At 38.9% G+C, this 21,561-nt stretch overlaps 1 long non-coding RNA gene across 1 annotated transcript; it reads right to left on the bottom strand.

Annotated features, from left to right (window-relative positions):
* Positions 1-6,773: 6,773 nt before the first annotated feature.
* Positions 6,774-21,269, bottom strand: LOC136571062 (uncharacterized). The gene is made up of 2 exons (XR_010785633.1): positions 21,155-21,269; positions 6,774-8,862 (listed from the first exon to the last, which is right to left on the bottom strand). It is a non-coding gene; the product is annotated as an uncharacterized lncRNA (long non-coding RNA).
* Positions 21,270-21,561: the final 292 nt, after the last annotated feature.

Raw genomic sequence — 21,561 nt, 5'->3', positions numbered from 1 at the left:
AGGGCTGGCTATTGATACTGGAAGTCCTATAAATGACTATTTTCCAGGGTATTATTATGCCATGTCCTATATGGATCATTTATCACAGAATATTATTATTATTTGATCTTTTGCTTAAGTGTTCAAAAATCATAATGCTTAATAAGAAACAATTGGAATTCGTTCTTAATTGAGTTCCTAGTAATTTTTTTTAAAGAGGACTGGCTTGTCCCATAGTGGTCAATGAAAACTTGCCAGTGAATTAGACCATAAGGACAAATATCCTCTCCCTCTCCAAAACATATAGAACATCTAGTCATGGCAGACTTTCTGTTGTTTGGGAAGTTGATTTCACAGAGTTATTACTATCAATTACTGCTATTTTACCTTCTTCCATTACACAAGGGCAGCAGCTTAAAATAAAACCATAACTTCTCATTCTGGATGTTATACAAACAACCACCAACAATTAATGAGGGTCCCAAGAAACTTTCAGCTGCAGACTAATGAGGAGCATTTATCACTGAGCAGCACATCCTGAAGTTATAGATTTGCATCTGCTGCTAATCTAAGGTGGGAGGGAGGTTTTTGCACCTACACCTGGCCTGAATTGACACAGGGTACCATGCATGATGGAGGGCACTGTATTCCAGGCTTCTGCATCCAAAGGAACACATACACAGATGTCTGGAGCTAGGTCTGGAAGATTGGGCATCTTTCTATGTAGTCACAACCTGTGGCTTGTATAGACTCTTTCTTTCTTCTTCTTTCTTCCTATATTGTTTGTGAACAAAGTATGGGTGATGAATTTTTAGCATCTGTATATATCCACTTGTAGAATCTAGATACACCTTTCAGTTATGAGAGGCATAAATCCTTATTAACTATTAACTACTGTTATAGGTAGCATAGAATTATTCAAGCAATAAAAGAGTTTATTTTTTCCCTTGGTTAGTTGTAAATGAGCCTAGAGGGAGCCCAGGAGTTCTAAATTAAGCTCATTTCATACCTATAGCAATAGCTTTAAAACCTAATCCTGGATATGTTTATACATTTTTAATAGGACCCCAATTTTACATACAGCATCCTCCAGTGGCTTCAGCTGCTGAAGAATTCTCCTGAATAGTTTTTTACTGTTAGGCTCAGCAGGTTCAATGCTTGATTATCTTTCCTCCAGTTCAATATCTTCTCTTTTCTTTTTGTTATACACCAACAAGGGGACTATATGCAGGTTCTCTGTGGAGAATGTCTTGTACGTGAACATGCAAGCAATGCGGAATCGATCCGGCTGAATCCAGTATTCAAGGAATTTAATTGAATTATTGAAATTCAGGGTTGAACCCCTGGGACATTGATCCTCTATTGTCAGCCTCAAAACCAAGGTGCACTGGCTGCTTGATAATGTGTTCATAGGATTTGCAGGAGAAGGGGTGGTGAATCAAAGCAGTGACAGTATCGCTAACTGACAGAAAACAGAGGAACTGATGCTGAATACATTTAAAAATAAATCGATATAGACTGGCCTGATTGAACAATTCTGGCAATGTGTTGTGCTGGCATGGCTGCTGACTTACCAGTTTAAGAGTAGGCTCAGGATTCATGGTAGCTGGAAAGCTGGAGAGGCCTTTTGCTGCAGCAATGCATTTAACTTCAAGACAGAGAATATTTGCTCATCTGTTTTCCTTGCCAGAAGCCAGAAACTATTGCTGCAGCTGCCAAGTGAAACAAAACAGGATTAAAAGAGAAAATAAATTAAAAAATAATACCTACAAAAAGGTAACAAATAAAAATCCAAAGAAATGGCTTTCATCTATACTAATATAAGTGTATGTGCTTTGCTTATTTTCTGCAGATACTAAAAGGATCTTTGAGAATATGAGGCTCAGGTCAACTAAAAGAAAAAAAGAGAGAATGAGAAAGAAGTTTAAAAACATTAATGCAAATAATGCTCAGCCCTTACTGTCTCTACTGAGACCTAAGTCACATCCTTCCTCAAGTCCAGCTGCTGGAAAGAGACAAAGCAGAGAGAGCTGTAGGACTATTCTGCCCCACTGCATGTTGTTTCACCCATTATTCTCTCTCACCAATTCGCCTGCTTCATTCAATTTATCATTGTCTGCTTCCCTTGAAATGGGACATGAGAACACTTGTCCGAGCTGGATTACACAGCTGTAACTTTAGCTGCTGCAAGAGGAGGGCAGCTTTATGGCCCATCTGCAGCCTTATTCCCTTTGGGGGGAATAGGTAATAGACAGTCATTTCTTATATCGTCATGATGTCCTGAAGCCCTAGGCCAGCCTTCCTTCCTTCCTTCCCTCTTCCTTCCTCTTTCTTTCTCCTTCCTCTTTCTTTCTCCTTCCCTTCCTGTCCTCCCTTCCATACACAGCCAGTGTGTTATCAGTGGCTAGGTCAACAGCTCCAGGCCTTCAGGGCCGATTCCTCCCTTAGCTGAGGCCAATTTCTTTCTATCCCTGCAAAGTCAAGGGGCTCCATGGAGGTGATCCCATCGTGTGTGTATTTCTCTGTATTCAGACTACTCATGGGCATTAGTGCTGTGCTGTATGTATGGGACCCCTGACTCCAATGGGAGCCAAGGTCATCCAGCAGTGCACTGGATCATTGCCTTACAAAATTGCAGTGTGTGCTATGTATCTGCCTGAAGCCAAGGTTTTGAGGAATAGGGTGAAGTCAAGGAGACAAAAGTAGGTCCTCAGTGCACCCTCAGAAACCACCTTTCACTTGTCACTTAATCAAAGCTGTATGTGGATGTATACAAAGTGAAAATTACTCTAACACCAGAAGAAATCCTTGTCTCTGAGGCCTTTGTGCTGTAAACCTCAAGCTAAAAGGCAAGTAGTTACACTCTCTGCATTAGGATGACTCACCATGTAATATGAGAGGTAATATCAGGTCAGAGTCCCTCTCTCCACACCCTGAAAATCCCCATCATGCAGAGCCCCCTTTCCATCCATGAATCTAGAAGATATAAAAACTCCACTGTTATTTTACAACATGAATTGCTCTGTATTTGTTAGATATTGGGGTTGTCACTGCTTTTCAAGAAACCAAGAGAGTATTTTAAAATCCATTTATTTCAAAATGTATTCCCAAACAATTTTCAATTTTCATCCTTTCTTGTTTGTTTGTTCATCTGCTTCATTCTACCCGATTCATATTTTACTTCTGTGAATTCAAAATAATAAATTAATTTATTATAAAAATGACATTGTAAGGGCTGCCATAACAGAAGACAGAAGAAGCGATGTTGAAAATGATTCAAAATAAATAATCAGTGCTGTGTCAGGGGACACTACCTTCAGTTCTGGCAAAGCATTTGCTATCCTGAAATGATTAATGTTACGCCAATTTAAAAACAAGCAGGAGGTTTGGCAGCAAGAATGCAGAAAATCCTTCTAAATGGTAAAACACTTAGTTTTCAGAACTCACCGGGCAGGTCTATACTAGTGTATGAAATGAGTCAAACTGTCTGTTCTCTGGCCATGAGGGGAAGTGACAAGGCAAAGTGAGCATCCCCACAGCTAGGAAGCTCTCTTCCTGCTAATGGAATGGCTCCCCTGTCCTTCGCACCCAGGGCTGCTCCAGATCACACCCACACCCATGCTGATAATCAAGTAATGTGTCAGGGAACATATTAACTATGAAATCAGATCCAGGAGGTAGAAACACAACTTGTGTCCTTCCTTCAGCTCATGGGAACTTCATAGCCTCTAATTCTCAACCAGGTAAATAAAGTGAGTAACCCTTTTCAACGCAAGCATTTCTGCAATTCTGAGGAAAAAGAGCTTTGGTTTTGAAGTATTTGCATTAAAACAAGTTAAAACAAATTAAAACAAAACCAAACATGCAAACATGCAATCAAAGAAACAAAAAAAAAAAAAAAAACCACAAAAAACTCACCCAACAAACAAAACCCCAAACAAAAACCTTCCAACAACCTTCAAATATCTCCTGTTTTCTCTTTCCACATAGCTCTTTGGAAGGTGGGACTGTACTTTTTATGGAAATAAGTTTTATTTAATAAAAGCTGTTAATGAACCTCAGTATCTTTTATCCCACTAAGGATAAGAGCTAAAGCTCAGTGAAATCAGTGGAAACACTCCTGAGGAACTTAACAGGAAATGGATCCAACCCTCTTGATCTTTTGCTTCCCCTGCAGCATTTTCATGTTGGTTCCCCTTTCTCTTTTTCGCTATCATCCAATTACCATCTTCATTAACATAAATCAAATACTAACACATGATCAGTTGCATTCAAGTAAGTACAGAAGAATATACTCACATGCTAAGTGTGAATTCAGAAAAATTAAATACATTGATTTGCAAAAGTTACTTTGCTGACACCTCAGTAACTTTTTATTTAGAAGCACTAAAACATTTCCTGCATGCTTAGAGTTTCTTTGGTCTATGTGGAAACCATTATTGTAGTCCACATCCAGGAATTCTGGGGCGTCTCTAATACAGTAGCAGAATTATCGTGTAGATCTTCAGTGGGAGAAAAAAAAGGCACTCTGAAAAAGCTTTGGACTGGGCAAGTGCTATAGAAATACACTGTTTATTTGCACAAATAAAATTTCTTTTATTGCACTTCAGGAGGCAAAAGAGAAAGAGAGGAAGCAAAAAAATACCTTTATTTTAAGTTCATTGGTCTCAAGCATGAGACCAAGGAAAATGAATTCCTTTTCCCTCTTTTGTGCAACAGCACAGAGGGAAATTACCTAGGAATATGAATAATTTCTGTACTGCTTTTGCTGAAATAAGAGTGCTACTTCAGGGGAGACTAGACCAAATAGACTTATGTAGAATATTCAGAGCAAAATTTAAAACACACAAGATACACACCATCGCAGCTCCTGGGACTGTAGAGGGATTGCAGTGCTCTCTGCTAACCCTGATATATCCACGAGCACTTTATCAGCACTCAGATTGTTTTCAGCACTTCTGCATGCCAGAGAGAGCTTCATCATATTGTGTTGTGGAGTGTCTCCGGTGATCCTAACTGGTTCAGATTGCATGCTCAGAAGAAACCATCTGAATTTCATATGCTTAGATATTTTATGGGTCAGTATTGACAGAAGACATTATGTATTGACTTGGCAGGCAGTTGCCAAAGAGATATCCAGAGTGCTTCCCAACTCCTGGGCTTCTCTGCATATCCTAGCCAGATGCAGAGTCCTTACTCATCAGCCCTCCTGATGCCCCTCAACACTGATCAAAACTGGATTTACAGATTAAAAAAGAACAGCAAAGTCTTCCTAGGTTCCTAGAAAAGAAAATATCTTTCCCCTCAATGAAGTAATAGCAGGTTATGAAAGTAGTTTACTGTCAGGGTTGCTAACAACAGGGCCACTTGCAGGGGAAGGGGATCCAGGAGGTTGGGGAGTAGCAGGGCAGGCACGGAGCAGTGTCCTGCCTAACCTGGTCACAGACCACTCAGCCAGGCCAGCAAAGTGGGAACATGGACAGACAGACAGTATGAGCTGCCCCTCAGACCAGGCAGCCAGCCCCTGGATAGGGAGTGATGCCCACAGGGCCCTGAGAATTAGCTTAGGTCAGTAAAACAGCATAGGGGGAAGATCTACATACAGGTATGCAATCATACATGTCACTGATGTGCAGATATCAAACCACAGTAAAAATTTCCCATTGGATAATTTGTTTAGAATTTTTATCCTTTCTTTACTTAGTCTTCTGCAAGTTTTAGTCTCATTGCTCATTGTTTACTGCTTTGTCCAGGTAAATGTGACTTTGGTTTCGACACACCAGGTCTATATGCATAAGGACAAGGTAGGTCTTAGTAAAACCAGATCTTTTTTGGCTTCATTTTCCCAACTTCAACATTAATTCTCTTGCTCTGGGACACTTTTTTATATCCAGCTTTCTTTCATCATAATCAATCTCATTATCAAGTCTTTTTCACTGATAACATTAAGGATTTAAACTAATTAAGGTTTTCTGTCACCACTACTTCTATTACTAAGATTTTTGTAGAACATCTTTTTTTCCATTTTTGATACCACATTTATTATGTCCTATTTAGGTCAAAATTGTCCCTTACCTTTAATGGACATTCTTTTACTTTTATCTTCTTTTAACAAATCTTTATACAAATAGACCAAAAGTACTCTTGATTTTTTATTTCATGACATTAAAAATTTTGATAAGATTTGGCCACAAAACAGGCTTAGTGTTCCTACAGCACTGCTATTAACTCTTTTCCTCTCTCCACCTGCTCCATTAGGAGTTTAACTTGTTGAGGTTTTATGACTGGAATTCTAAACTCCACACCAGATAATGTCTCAACAGTGCAACTTATAATTAATACTTAATGCTTTCGTTTTGCAAAAGCCTCGCTGAATACATCTGAGAATTGTATTTCCATTTTTTACTGCTACATGCACCTAGGTGGTGCATAATAATTCTTTGACTGACTAATACCCCTAAGTCTTTCTGTTTCAACCAGTGGGCCTTCTGATTGAAGGAATTCTCATTGCTCCCTGTGTTCATTACCTCGCATTTCAAACTAATTAAATCACATACCTTGTCCCAGTTCTAAAGCCTATCCATTTTTTCCCATGTGATATTCTGATCTTTTTCCATATTGTCAGTGTCTGGTACATTTGTATTTCTTGAAAATATATTAACGCTTTCCTATAACTTGTATTCAAGATATTGCTGAAATTTTCCAAAACATTGGGTCCAATTCTGATTCTTGAGGAATTACAGCCAATGATTTATTTTTACTTTAGAATCATTTTTGTAGTTCACACACTATGATCTTGTGCTAATCTTCCTTTTATTACCAATATTCAGTTATTTTCCATGCACACTGAGTCCAAGTATATTACGTGATAAAACAATCGCTTTAGACAAGCTCAAAGTTCAGTTAGATGCAATCCACTTGGTAATTCAAAGGCCATTCTATCTTTTTCATTCATCTCCATATTCTTAAATATAACACAAAAGGTGTCCTTAATCTTCATATACAACTAATGTAAGATCAGCAGGTTTTATTGGGCCATTTCTAATACCTTTCTCAGACAGACCAAGTATGGCTCAGCTCTAGCTGTATCTTTACCACGAGATAGAGTTACTGCTTCCATCTTCTTCTGGAATTTGTCTGCTATTCTCTCTTCTGAGTAGTCCCTGGTCCATGCCTGAAGAGTTCAGCTGTCTCAGCAGGATACACTGAGCACCAAGGCATCCCCTAAAGGCAGCCCCAGCAGTGGCAAGCTTTCTAAGGGGGAGCCCCGTGTGAGCAGGTCTTGCTGGTTCAGTCAGGGATCAGGACTTCCAAAGAAGCTCAGCAGCTCTTATTGCTCTAGACTGAATCTCCTAGGAAACAGCAAACTGAAGCTGTACTATCTTTTCCCTGAAGCCTGCCCATCTCCAGTCTTACAAATAGGCACAAACAGGCAGGAATAGAAATATAGACCCTTGCGTGGACCACCCTGCCTGGAGAGATGCTGGGAGCACCATGCAGGGTGACCCCAGCTAGACATTATCCTATAGATGTTGGGTTTGCCTCTGGAGGGGGTGATCTAACTCTGTGTTGTCAGTGCAGGAAGAAAAGATAAATGCAGAGTGGAGAACAACTGATGAAAGGCAGGTTCTGAGACCAAAGCTCTGTAGGAGGTAACACAGCTTTGTGGAAAAGGTGTGCACTGAGTGGAGACTGCAAACTCCAAAGACGACTATTCTATTTGCAGGGAAAGGAAATTCTATTGAAGCTTTTGCTTCAGTGTTTGGATAAAACCCATCTTTTTCAAAGCAGTTTTTTAAAATAATGTACTATTTATTAATGAATATGGCTTTTCAGTTCAGGCATGTTCATCTTATCATGGATGATAGAATGAAATAAAACAGAAAAAGATTTAATCATACTTTTGTAGATTATATCAAATCCAAAACATAATTTACATATACCCTAAGAACTAGATAGAATTTATATGATTTTATGAACAGGAAATGCTATTTTTTTAATATTTTTTAAAAACACTTGCCTTGCTGATAAACACCAATGCAATTGTCACAGACACATACTGTTTCTCTCTGCACATGAATAGTAACAACAGGCCCTAAAACAAGAATTTCCCGCTCTTTCATTTTCCTTGTGTCCACCCATAGCTTCTGGATTTATTCCAGTTGCACCTGGGCTCATTAGTGTTCCATAATCCAAAGACTCCTGGTGCCACATTCACTTGGCTCCTGAGTGAGGTGTATCCACCACTGTGCCAGGTGAACATTTATAAACTGGGGCAAGTAGGATGTTAAATAAAATGGAGGGCATGTGCAGAGAACAATAAAAAGCATCCATTTTGCACAGTCCCTGCCAGAAAATCTTAAAGGCCAAAGCCTTCTTGCTGCAAAAAGCTTGGCATTTACATAGCTTAACTGTCAGAGTGTGTCTCTACCCATTCAAGAATACAGCCCAGTCCATAAAATTATCCATGTGCATAACAGCTGATGGGTTTAGAACAGCAGAGGTAAATGACTTATAAACAGATCTCACAGATGGCAAAACTGTTCAGAGAAGGTTCTTTTTCCCCACCGGTGTGAAGTTGACTCTGAGGTACATAACTGCTGAAGCCTGAGAGAGGGTCAGAGAGCAGGTAGGAAAAAAGAAAGAGGCGGTGGGCATTTTTGCCTTGCAGCCTTGAGCCCTGCTAGTGGCATAGAGCACACCATCCAGCCAGAGTTTATGCAGTAGATGTAGGCTCTCAAACTGAAAATATACATAATTTGGAGGTGTTCAGAGTTGGAATAGTATCTTTTACAGCAAGGTGGTCCATATTCTGCATTTAATTTCTGGAGTTGAATGCGACTTTCAGAGTGAGTTCAGCTGAAGAAAGACCACTATGGGATCCTAAAAAATAAGCAAAAAAATCAATATTGTTCAGAAAGGGAGAACAGGAAGAAGGGAGAGACAGAGAAGGACTACATATGCATAAGTAGTATACCCTGCTAGAGAATAAGGAATGACTGTTCCCAGTTTTACAACACAGTACTACAAAAATTTTCCTGAAAATATGGTTATCACAAAGAAAAATAATATGAAGATGCACTGAGATTTACAAATGCTTTTTCACCTGATTAGATTTACTATGAATTCCCCAAGGCTTCTCTCTGCTTTCAGGTCTCTTTACTTTCAATGATAAACCAATTGCATTGATAATTTAACAATCCACACAATTTCCTTTTCAGAGAAGCAATGTCATATGTAGCAAATTGAGGCTTCATGACATTTGAAAATTATTAATAAATAATATGAGGTTTAGAAATCAGAGAAAGCAATGTCCATGAACTCCCCTCATTACCATAAAACTTTATGTTAAAAAATAAAAAATAAATTGCAATGTGCAACACTGGAAATATTTCTGCACTTTCAGTTCAAGTCACAAAATATATATTTCCTCATTTATCCTCACTATCTTAACAAACAAAAGCTCAGTAATATGGGGAGTGCGTTCATGCAAGAGCTTGCAAACCCAGCACGTAATAGGAAGATTTGCAATGTTGCAGGCAAGTTTTTTGTCAGCTTCTTCAGTCTGCATGTTGTTTAGAGTGTTAGGTATTTAGATTCTGTGATAATAGGCTCTACATTGGAAAAAAAAAAAACACTAAGAAACTATCTAGCTAAATTTGTGGTAGATAGATAGATAGATAGATAGATAGATAGATAGATAGATAGATAGATAGGTAGGTATGGGTTTATTTAGGCTTTCAAACACGTTTTTATTTTTGAGGCCTTTGTTGACCATTCAGCAACAAGTAGAACTTATCAGCTTTCCCTGTTTCAAGAATGTGTTATGATACAGATTTCTTAATTTGATAACTTGTAGATATTTCAAAGACAGATCATATCCCTAAGCCCTGGCACAACAGTCAAGAGTCAAGAGTACTTAATATGACTTCTAGAATAATTTTGGCTTGAAATTATTCAAGGGGAGGAGCTGGGTTTGTTTTTTTAAGTCTGGAGACTCTTTTTCCTGCAAATGTTGGCAATAACTAAGTATCCTTGGGAAAAAATATTTAAAATAACCAGAGACCTCAATGGTATGGTTTCTCATACATCTTTAAATATAACTAATTTTATTTTTTTTCTAGACTAAATCTTAAATAGTGGTTACTAAGCAGTAATAACTAACCTATAGTAGTTTTCCTATAAAAAATAAGACCATTTCCTCTTGTTGTGATTACAAAAATGCAACAGCTTGTTATGAATAGGTGCTGCTGCACATCAACACTTCTGGACTGTATCTTTGTTCAAAAATTATGGCTATTTCTGTCAGCAGGATATCTGCTAACAAGAGTAGCCACCCTACTCTCAAATCTAACAGGCAAGCCTCTTGCATGCATTTTTATACTATTCTTAGTGTGAGATAGCTAAATGAGGCCACCCCCTGGCCATGGTTCACCTTTGGATAAAAACATCAGTGATTTTTGTGCTTGACTTATATTTTACTGAGACATAACTAAGATAGGACAATCTATGCCTTTGGTCAGCCTGCTTAAGGCAGCCATTGGGGTGGCATACATAGTGATCTAAAGAAAGACTATTGTGCCTGGAAGGCTGCCTGTTTTGTTCATCTGATAAAGATGAAAAAGATATTTTCTCTTCCTAATGTCTTTGCTTTACCTAGAAAGAATCCTTTTAGTTCAGGAGTCTTCCCAATCTTTTCAATAGCTAGAAATTAGTACCAGTTTTCATCTCTACCAAATGTTCTACCCCATCTTTTGTCTAATACACACTGCATCTTTCTGCCAGCCTAGGCAAGATGTTTTTGTATCTCTTCTGGAAATTGCTCATATCCAAAAACACAGATCTAACTTCTTTCTTGTGATATAAGCTTATGCTAAGCAATGTCTCCACACTTCCCAAAATTACATGTGCCTGTATCATTATGTTTTCTTTGATCATGTTGAAAGGATGAATCCATTGTGCTTGTTTATTAGCCCCAACAACTGTGTTCAGTACATGGGTGGAAACATTCCCTTCAGCACATTAATTACAAATTCACACTAGGGGTTCCTTTGTGTTCTGAGAGAATACAGTTCTTTGATTATACAAGACCTAAGTGGCATTTCAGAATATCAGCATTAATAACTCATTCCTACAGATCTACCAGGTAGAATTAAAATTAGGAAGAAGGGCTATAACTTGTCAAACTATGTTTCTAATTAATGGAGCTGTGTAACAACAACTACTTGCTCCTTCACAGATTGCACTGTTTTCCTAAATACTTTTGTTCTGATGTCACATGATGGAAATCTGAAGTTTTGAAAATCTACCATTATGAACGTATAGGTTAACATAAGCAAAGATATTAAAAATATATAAAATCTGCTAAAATAGGGTTTATTGCACAGAAATTTTGAATATCTTTCTGCAGAATGTTCATAGCCATGAATGATTTCAGATTATTTAATTGGTATAATTTAGCAGAAATAATACTCTTCTTATATGGAATTGATAATAATTTCCCTAAAAGCTTTTGTTAAAAAAATTTTGTTATTCTTATGGAGAAGAAAAATATTCTCATGGAGACAGGACAGGGAGCTGAATCTTTCTGTGTTCCAGCAGTAGGGTTGTGTTTTGCTTGGAAGCTATTAAAAAGCCCACTCCCTTTCATTGTTTTTTACTCTATTTTATTAGTTAAAGTGGGTAATTTAAATGCCCTGTGTGTGGGATTAATCCCTTGTAAATTAGGCATCTAAACTCCTATTGTCTAAGTACAGAATAATTCTTGCTTTCCTTGAAGTTAATGACATGCAGTAAAGTGGTCAGCCTCAGACAGAAATCTAGCAAAGACCAGATGAATTCCTCTTTACAGATGTTTGTTTCTTTCTATTAACTACAAAAAGACCTTCGGGTGATGAGCTCAGGTTTTAACTTTCCACCTTCAATATGCATGGCAAACATTCCTTCACAAATCCACATAATTACTGTCAAATCACTATTTACAACATGACTCGTTGGTGAAACCTACAGGGCTTACAGACAATGGACAAGCTGTTAGCAAGCTCCGACTTCTGTGATAATTTGTTTATTTTGTGGTTATCTTATCCACCCTTTTCTCCCTGGTGGATGTTTTATACACCTATGTGTGTCTTGCCAATCCAAAAGCAAATCCTGGCTCTGTGGAAAATGGCAGGGCCAGGATCTCTTATTCTCCTTCAAATATCATAAGATGGACAGAGCAGTTCGGTCTCACTCCTTAAAATAGTTCACTAGCCTCTACATATTATTGCTCAAACCAAAAATCCACAAAGCACATATAAATAGACTGATGAAATGAAATAACTGTGACAGTAAGATCAGCTTGTTCTGCTTCTAGGGGAAAAAAAAAAAAGAAACAAAAAGCCCACAAACCAACACAGAAATCATACAGTGTAAAATGATCCTTTCAATGAAAATTGAGTTTTTATAGTTCCTTATTAGAGACTTCCCTTACAACTAATTATATTAAATTTCTACATTCTCTGCTTTTTCTCATCAGTAATCTCTCAATCTCCAAATCTGTGAAAGTAAATGCTTAGTCAGTGTGTAAATTGAGGACAATTATCATTATGACCACACAGTAATACAAAAATAATTAGACCATTGCTAGCAGCAAAAATATAAATCAAATCAGTTTGTAATAGGAACATTAATAATTTGTTAAAGATACAATCTATTGCACATGAAGATGGGAAAGCAGCTAAGCTGAGCTGCTGAGCTGAAGATACTCCTTGTTTTGAAATAAAGAGCACAGAGTTCAGTGTAGGTGCATCAGTGATAATCTAGGGGCGATTGTGTTCAAGAGAATTTACAACCTATTCCAAATGCGTGAACTCAGTGGAACTGGGAAATCAAATGGCTGAATGGTATTTATTATGCTACCCTTATCTTTGCCAAGGTAGAAAGAAAGACTGGAACAGTTCACTTTGCCTCCAGGCATCCAGTAATGAGCCAACCAGTGGTGCATTAGGAAGTAGTGGGCAAGTGACATTATCATCAGGTGCATTTTTAGTAGCAGAGTCAAGTAGCACTGGGAGCATTATAAGTAGTGCAGTCGAGTGCTAGAGCATTGGTTATTATAGCACAGAATGCACAATAGCTGGAAAGCTTTGGAAAATATAACAAGCAGAGTTAGGCCTGAAACATCCACTTTAAATACTGTCAAAGTTTGAACAGTAGCAGCTCTAAACTCAGACTTTCCCTTTGGCAGCTAGGGATCAGTCTAACAGGCAAAACCTGAGTCTCAAATTTGAACTCCCCCAAATCCTAGAAAATCCTGGATGCATTTCTGATGACAAGCAACATGGTCCAGATTCTTTCAGACCACAATAGAGAGTACAGCTGAATGCCACAGAGAACATTTCAAAGAAGGAGCTATTTGGCATGGTAAGCATTAGTAGTGAGGGAGCCAAGGAAACACCAAATGTGCAATCTAAAAATTATAAGAGAATTACTTAATTACTAAAGTCTTTCCAGATAACAATACTCAAAAAAAACTCTTCACAATATCAGGGATAAAAGTAAATTTTAGGCAAAGGGATCTGTAGGATAAGACTTTCAATGGGCTCTACTGCATCACAGTAACTCTGTATTATCAGTCTGTCAAGGCCAGTTCTGAGGCAAATGTATGCCAGGAGGAAGTTACAGCACAAGGACTACTTCCCAGTCCCTGTTTTTCTGCTGCCTTTGCCCAGAATCTTCCCTTCACCATATGTTCTCCTCCAGGGACCAATTGACCTAAAATACACAGTGGGTCTGCTCCAGCATTTCACTGGCAAGGCATAAATTTTGTGAATCACGAAGGGGTGAAGAGCTGTATCCAACACTAATCTATCATTCTCTTCAGAGTGGTTATGAGAGGTGCTGGGATGAGGGGATAAACACATGATGAGCTGACATACAGTAAAGCTGGTCTAATAATCACAGACTAGAGCAAAACAAGAAATAAATGTGGTATCATGAATGTTGTTACAATATTGATATATATTTAGAGCAGGTAGCTACCTCAAAGAGAATCAGACAATCATTAAAGTTGGAAGAAACCTCCAAGATGATTGCATCCAACCTTTAACCTGACACCATCAAGTCCACCATTAAACCATGTCTCTAAGTGCCACAGCTACACATCACATCACCCTCCAGGGATGGTGACTCATCCAAATTGCATCAGCTTGAACAGCACATATTTGGACTCAGGGTATTTGTGCACTGGGGATGTACCATCAACAGAAGAGACTTTTGATTGATATGAGATCTGGATTCTGGTCTTCCAGCTCTATACCACCAGTGAGATCATAGCAATGCTGGAAATTGTTGCAATGTTCTGAATGAGAGACATGGCAAAGTCTCCATATCTTTTGCTCTCCTCATTTCCAAATCCATGCAAAACTGTAAACCTTCAGAATATTTAGGATTCTGCAGCTCTAACATGCCTAGGTCGGCTGGCAACTGAAAGTCAGAGTGCAGGGTAGATGGAACATCTGTATAAAGCTGAAGTTCTCCACAGGAAAGACTGGGCAGACTGTGAGGAGTGGTCCTCACTGTCTGAGGTGAGAGCAGTGAGCAGCAGGAAGGTTAACCAGGAGTAAGGTCTCAGGAAATACTACTTAGGGGTACATGGGAACTGTTTTTTTCCATGTCCTCTGACAATTGCAGGTATCTTGGATGAGTGCAGCTTATATCTGCATGAAACCCTGCAAACAGGAACGAAAACTGCAGTAATAAATTCAGAGCAAGTAATTGAGAGTCCACTATTTATTAAGACTTTCCTCTGTGTTTGGTGACAAGGAAAGGCTTTAGTGATGGTATCAATCATGATAGGCAATGAAAATGTGGCTGGAATCTTCAGCTAGCCTCATGGGGAGATTTGTTTTATCTGATGCACAAAAGCATATGCTAGCAGCACTATCTGTGCTCACAGATCATGGAAATATTTCTCTGCAGATAGCCAAGAGGTGACTCCCACAAAAGAAAACCAAAGACAATGAAAACCTAGACACTGAAATCTTAGCCATTTAAGTGGGAACTAGAGACTGAAATCTGAAAACGCTAGCAAACTGGTGCAATTATGTTGGATCAAATCAGAAAAGCAGCTCATAATACATTAATAGAATTACTGTAATTGCTTCAGGAATACAAGGAGTCCAAAAGACATTTTCTTCTTTTTTCCTAACATAATAATATTTGAAATCTGTCACAAATAGTTTCTCTTCTAAAGGAAAAGAAAACCTTCACTGTTGCGGCAGTTACTGCATTTCCCACTTTTCCTTATGTTCCGTTACTTTCAGCTAAAAAAAAAAAAGTAGAGAAAAACAAGCATGTCATTGGTGATTGTCTTGCTATTAATGAAAATTTATATATCAGTATGTATTACATTATAAGCAAACAGCTCTTTTGCTGTCTGTGCTCTCTGTCAAATAAAATTCATAAGAAAATTCATAAGAAAGTTGCACTTTAGTATAATGCTCTTCTTCTGTTTTACTTTAGCACTGGCTTAAACAAACACATTTGCTCTTGAAAGAGGATTTCTGCAAGGCTGCTTCAGGGAGGGACCAGTGCTTTTGCCGTGCCTGGACTGATACTAAAATCCAGACTGTTTGGATCTGTAACTGGTAACAAATTGAGCTGGTCCAGCAACAAATGTAGAAATAATGCCAAGATAACTTACATTTTTCTCATGTGGAACTGTCATTTATAGGGTATGCTTCTTCTTCAGGTGTCGGTCAAAATTGATAATGTGCTGCAGCTCTTGTAAAAAAGGTACATAGAAACAATGTCTGTGCAGATTCATGTCTAGCTTGGTGAGTGCATCTCCTCATATATCTTACATTAATTTTTATGAGATATTTTCTCTCCTGGAATTTTGGATGTTGTTCCCATTATTCAGCTGTTTTCCAAATTTGTGCTGTCTGCCTACCTGTTTCTGCTGACAGCAATCGATTGGGACTAGTCCTTTGCTAGGCAGAAAGAGATCTTTCTCCTCTGAACTTTAAAGGGTGTCACTCAGAACACTTTCTCCTACAGTACCTCTAACTGTCTGCAGAGTTTTGCCCCTATTTATGGCATGTTATGGCTTTGGTGATGGGAATCCCCTTGTTAAAATAGAGAAGATAACTGACTTTCATCCACATTCTCTCTTTGCTACTTGGGCCCCTTTTCTCTACATAGCTATCTATGTTTGTGAATTATAAATTTTTTTTTTTTTTTTGCCATGCTAGGGTCAACATTGCCAAAAAATAAAAAAAAAAAAAAGGAATAGATAGACAGATAATTATCCCAGTCACAAAAGATATGTTTTCTTGAGAATGAAGTCTAAAATATTCCACCTTAACAACCCTAAATGAGCTCTTTCTGTCTGAGTGGTGCTGACAAACCTGCATATGTTGGGGCTCCTGCTGTCCCTGATGAGAGTTTTAGTGTGCTGACGTCCTGCTGCTTTTATTGTCCTCCACTAAGCTTTATTCCCTCAGGAGCAGAGGGAGTGGAGAAGACACCACTCAAAGCAGCAGCCAGAGAAAGGACTGTCAGTGCAATGGGAAGTCTTGCCCAGGGGAAGGAATTACACTCTGAATATTAGTCATGCAGATTAGCCCTTCTCAGGGGGAACTCTAGAGAGACTAGCTTACAGCACTCCAACAAATGTTTTCTGGTAGTTCCATCACTAAAAATAGTGTTGCTCTTTCAACTTTGCAATATACAGTTTGAAATTAGGAAGTTTCCATGTTTTGACCAGGGCTAAATAACATGAGAACGTTATGTACACCTCAGTGTGCTAGTGTAAGCAATCTTCTCTTGAATTAGGACATACGTCCTCAGTGAACATATATGCAATTCATTTGAGATTTTATGCATAGTTTTTAATAGACGTTTACCCAGGTTTTCCTTTCTGTTTAGTAATTTTTTTAATATTTGTATCTTTTAATTCAAAAATACTACAATCAGATTTTATTTTATTTCTTGCTACTGCCTGTGTAGTAAAAAAATGCTAAAAAGTAGTTCTGGAGAAGAGGAAAGAGCAATACTTTCTGTATTTTGTAACTGTAATGTGTGAATAGTAGAGAATATCTAAGTGTCTTTATATAGGGTTTTGATTTACACAGATAAATGACACAACATTCTCAGAACATAAACCAATTAATAAACTTCAATTATTCCCTTAAATCTCAACATCTTGAGGACTTGAGAGGTGTAATTGCTTAGGGAAAAATTTTATGTTAGTGAAATAGAAATATTTACACTTATTTTAATAAATTTCTAATCCAAACCCCATTATAACCCAAGTCACTTCATTATCTTCAGTGAGATTTGAGGATCAGGCCATTTGAGCAAACAGATTAATAAACAGACTTTGACATTTCTCCTTAAGTGCAGGGTATGAGTTTTTTGCAGGGCTTTCCACTGTAAATGCCCTGAGATGTAAATTCAGGGACTAACATCTTCAGCGCTTTGTTTGATCTCCAGTGCCATGCCATGATTTAAGAAGAGGCAGTTTCTAAAGTGCACTTGCAGCTGACTCAGACAGGCCTTTATAGTATTGATTGCAGGTAATGTTTGCTTTATGTACTGTTCAGTACGGTAATCCTAGATATATTGAAAGTGGGATCAGGGATCAGCATAAAATGATGTGACAATGTTTAGAAAAAGGATATACCCCATACCAGATCTTTGTAATTACAATACAGGGAAGTTTGATGAGGCCATTACTGTGCTAATTCGATCTCTATAAATGTTACTGTTAAAAGGATCAACAAGATCACCATTTTAATAGGAAAGACTTACATTTGGATCACAAGAAGCTTTTTAGTATAAATCCTCAAGATTTCTCATTGATTTGTTTAGACAGATGTCTCTAGTAGTTCAAAACTATTCCACAGTTTCATATATAATGAGGGCCATAGCATTAATTATGTATGTAATTTCATTAGAAGAAATGTTCTTTTGCAGCTACATGCAGTATGCTACATTTATTCACACTATAAGAGGTGTCACTTTTAAATCTATCAACATATATCACTACCATAACTAAATACTGCACTGTGAGAACCTTAAACTCCAGCATAAATCTGCACTTTTTCCATGACAGCCTGGTCTCTTTCATACTGACAATATTCCTGATGCATCTGTCTGTACTCAAGCTGTAGATAGCATAAATTACTAGCTGTCAATATATGGTGGAATTTTTTTATTTTCCTCCAAGATTACACTTATCAGAGCAAGGACTTGGTGTTAAAAAGAAAAGACCCCAATAGTCAGAAAAGGTGAATTCTCAAGAGACAGAGGATCAACAATAAGTTTTATATAAAACTTATGCCTATACTCCCCAAGCAGAGCTGGAGCAGAAACCTCCCAGTTCCTTCATCCACTGTGTGCAGCTGGGTCCCTACACAAAAAATTGGTACCTGATCCATGAGCAGAGTGGGACAGTTGCAGCTTCCCTTGCTGTGAACGTGCCAGTGGAGAAAGCAATAATAGATGGCAGCTCTCTGTTAGAGCTATTAAATAAGCTAATACAGCTGGAAAATGCACAGTGGTATGTATAACATTTACAGAGTTGGTTTTAGTGTAAGATTACTCAACTGTTCTAGGATTTATAGCTGTTAAACTACAAATATTCCCCACTGTGGACAGAGTTGTGTCAATATACCAATTCATTTGGGAGGTTTTAAAATCATTAGGGAAGGTTTGCAAATGATATACCCTCAAGATTCACTGTGTTTCACCACTGTGATTTACAACCTGAGATGCTTTTGCATGGGATAATCCAAATGCTGCTTAAAGCTCAATCACTTGAAAATAACTAACCTGTTAATTCCTGACTGATCTATGTCTTACCCCTTTGCACTGCCCAGGATGGTTTATCTTCAGGATCAAGAAATACAGGCTGAAATCCTATAGTCATAGGAACAAAATACTAGTGTGGCTGCTAAACAAAGTGAAAAAGGAAGGGTGCCTTAACTGTAAAGCTGTAAGTTGTGCTGTGAAACCATGGAGCTATACACAGTAAAATGCACCTACTTTTTAGTGGTGCATCCTTGTAAGTAAGATCTCAATGTTCAGGTGAAAGGATGAAATGTATATTTTCTGAGTTTAATTACACTGAAATGATTGATTGTCATACAGTTCGACATTTGGTTTTATTTCTGCTTAGCCTCAGTCGTTTTTTAACCCCCAATCTTCCCGTTAAAAAATGTTTATGTGGCTGATTTTCCTGTGCAAATTCCCAAAACCTGTTTAAAATTCAGGTTATGACTGCATACATTTGATTAAGTAGGTCTTATTGTTTACAATTTCGTAATTTGGGAGGGAGTGCAAACCAACTACAATAGGTTACAAATGGTATTTTATGGTGTCTTTTCTCTGCCAGCAGGTGTGGCCTATTTTCTTGCTCCCACAGTGATGGAAGTTTTGGTGTGGTTTTCATCTTCTGATGTCATTCATTCTCCATCTGAACACATCTGTGCTCTTCCTGCCAGGGAATGCCTGCTGAACACCTGCTGTGTTGTCATAAGTGTCCATGACAGAGTATGAAAAATTTAATGCATACTCTATATGAAACAGTCACTGCATTAAAAAAAATCCCTAAAATATGTACGTTAAACCTTGGGCCATACTAAATTAATTATGTTTGGTGTTCCATGGGATCTAGTCAGCATTAGCAGCCCAGTAACACAGCATCAGCAGTGGATTGAACTCACTTCAGGGTACCTCATACCCTGGAAATGGGAGGTTTGTCTAGGGTGTATGTGCACAGGCATAGTCCTTGGGCTCCAATCATCCACATGTTTGATACCTGCAGGGATGCTGGAATTGTGTCAGCAGCTGTACTGTAGATGCACACAAGCCCTGAGCTCATCTTTTCCTCCAAGTCTCTGAGGAAGAAGGAGAAAAAGTTGGATTTCAGGTTCCTGCTGTGCTGCCTGTACCTGAAAGACCTAACCCACCTGCAATACAGACTTCAGAATCAGAAAATACAGGATGAACTGCTGTACTGATGGAACTAAGAAGCAGTGGGAGTGTTATACCCTATTTCTTCTTTTGGGAAAGACAGCTATACACACACTGGCTGTTCAATCTGGCAGTAAGCCCCAGGCCCTCAGGGAAGGCAACCAGTTTATCAGTACCTCAATCAACACTCCAATTTGCCATGCAGAAACTCTCTCAGAGCTGCTGCCTGACAACTCCTTCATGGTGGTTCTGTGCAAGATCCAGCCAGGGGCACCATAACTGCTATAGGAGACCAGAGCTTTGCCTTGATCATTCCTTTCTTCCAAAACTACCCACTGTATTGAGATAAGGCAGCACAGAGATACAGTGGTGTCTAGAAAATCCCCATATTTGAGGAGAAAGGAGATTCCTTGCATCCCCTGCAAGACATGCTTCACAGGGGACCTATGACCCCCCTCACAGGCATCAGTCCCCTAACACATCAGGGAATCTGGTCTCTGCCACCAGTTCACTTGCCAAGTTCATTTCTGTGCTTTGAAATCATATTCTTTGTTTAAATGAGTGATGAAACAAGTGTATTTGCCATCTCCTCCTCTCTTCAAATGCTTGTTGCTTTGGAAAATGTATTTTATCACAAGCTACAGGGTATAATTTGGTGGGATCCCCCATGCTAATCTATTGGCAGTGTATCACTGAAGTGTACCTAAAATTAGGCTCCACTATGAAAAGCCATGTGTTGATTAAGCACTGCCAGCACACTTGCCACTGCCTTGAACATAAACAAAGCAAGTCTCTGCCCCAATGTGGTTACAGAAGGGGCATTCCAGAATCAATCCCTGTACAACTGGTGCTACTTGCTGCAGTCTGCAGTATGTCAAAGAAGGTGTGTGCTGTGCACAACAAACTGGGGGGAAGGGGGTTGCCCCACTTTTTTCACCCAGAAACTTATCAAACCCTGCAATATCTTCTAACGAAGATGCACAGGGAGCTGCAGGCAGAGAGCCAGGCAGTCACTAAACACTGCATCCCCAGTCACACACACACACACACACACCAGATGTAGCACACTGGTGAGAGAGAGATCACACAGACGTCTTCTCCCTGCACCCCTTCTCCTAACACCGCCACTTACAGGAACCTTTTATTTCTCTACATCGAGCGATTTCCACCCAGGTTTGCGAGTGGGAGTCATGAACGTAGCCCAGCTCCATACCTGAAAGGGTCTTCTTGCTTCCATCACCCTTTTTCACGCTGGCCATTTCTCCTGCTTGTTTTTACACGACTCTCCGCCCTGGCTGCTGCGGCCCCGAGCCAAGCCCCGGTCTCGGCCCATGCCCATCTCAGTCCCACTCCCCATCCCCATCCCCATCCCCATCCCCATCCTTATCCTGATCCCCATCCCCGGCCCCGGCGCGGCTCGGGGCGAACTGCGGGCGGGCTGTGCCACCTTGTGGCTGATAGGGGGGAAAAAAAACCCAACCCGCTGCTCGTGTTACAAATTAAAATCTCCTCTCTCATAAATATCAACTTGTTAAACTCTGACTTCAGTTTTAAAAGGCAGAAAATTAAAATGTATACCTCTGTCTCAAAAATTTCGGTAATTAGACATAATCCACAGGT

Source organism: Molothrus aeneus, chromosome 2 (assembly GCF_037042795.1).
Source record: "Molothrus aeneus isolate 106 chromosome 2, BPBGC_Maene_1.0, whole genome shotgun sequence".
NCBI classification, from domain to species: domain Eukaryota; kingdom Metazoa; phylum Chordata; class Aves; order Passeriformes; family Icteridae; genus Molothrus; species Molothrus aeneus.
This window is presented reverse-complemented; position numbering and strand designations above follow the sequence as displayed.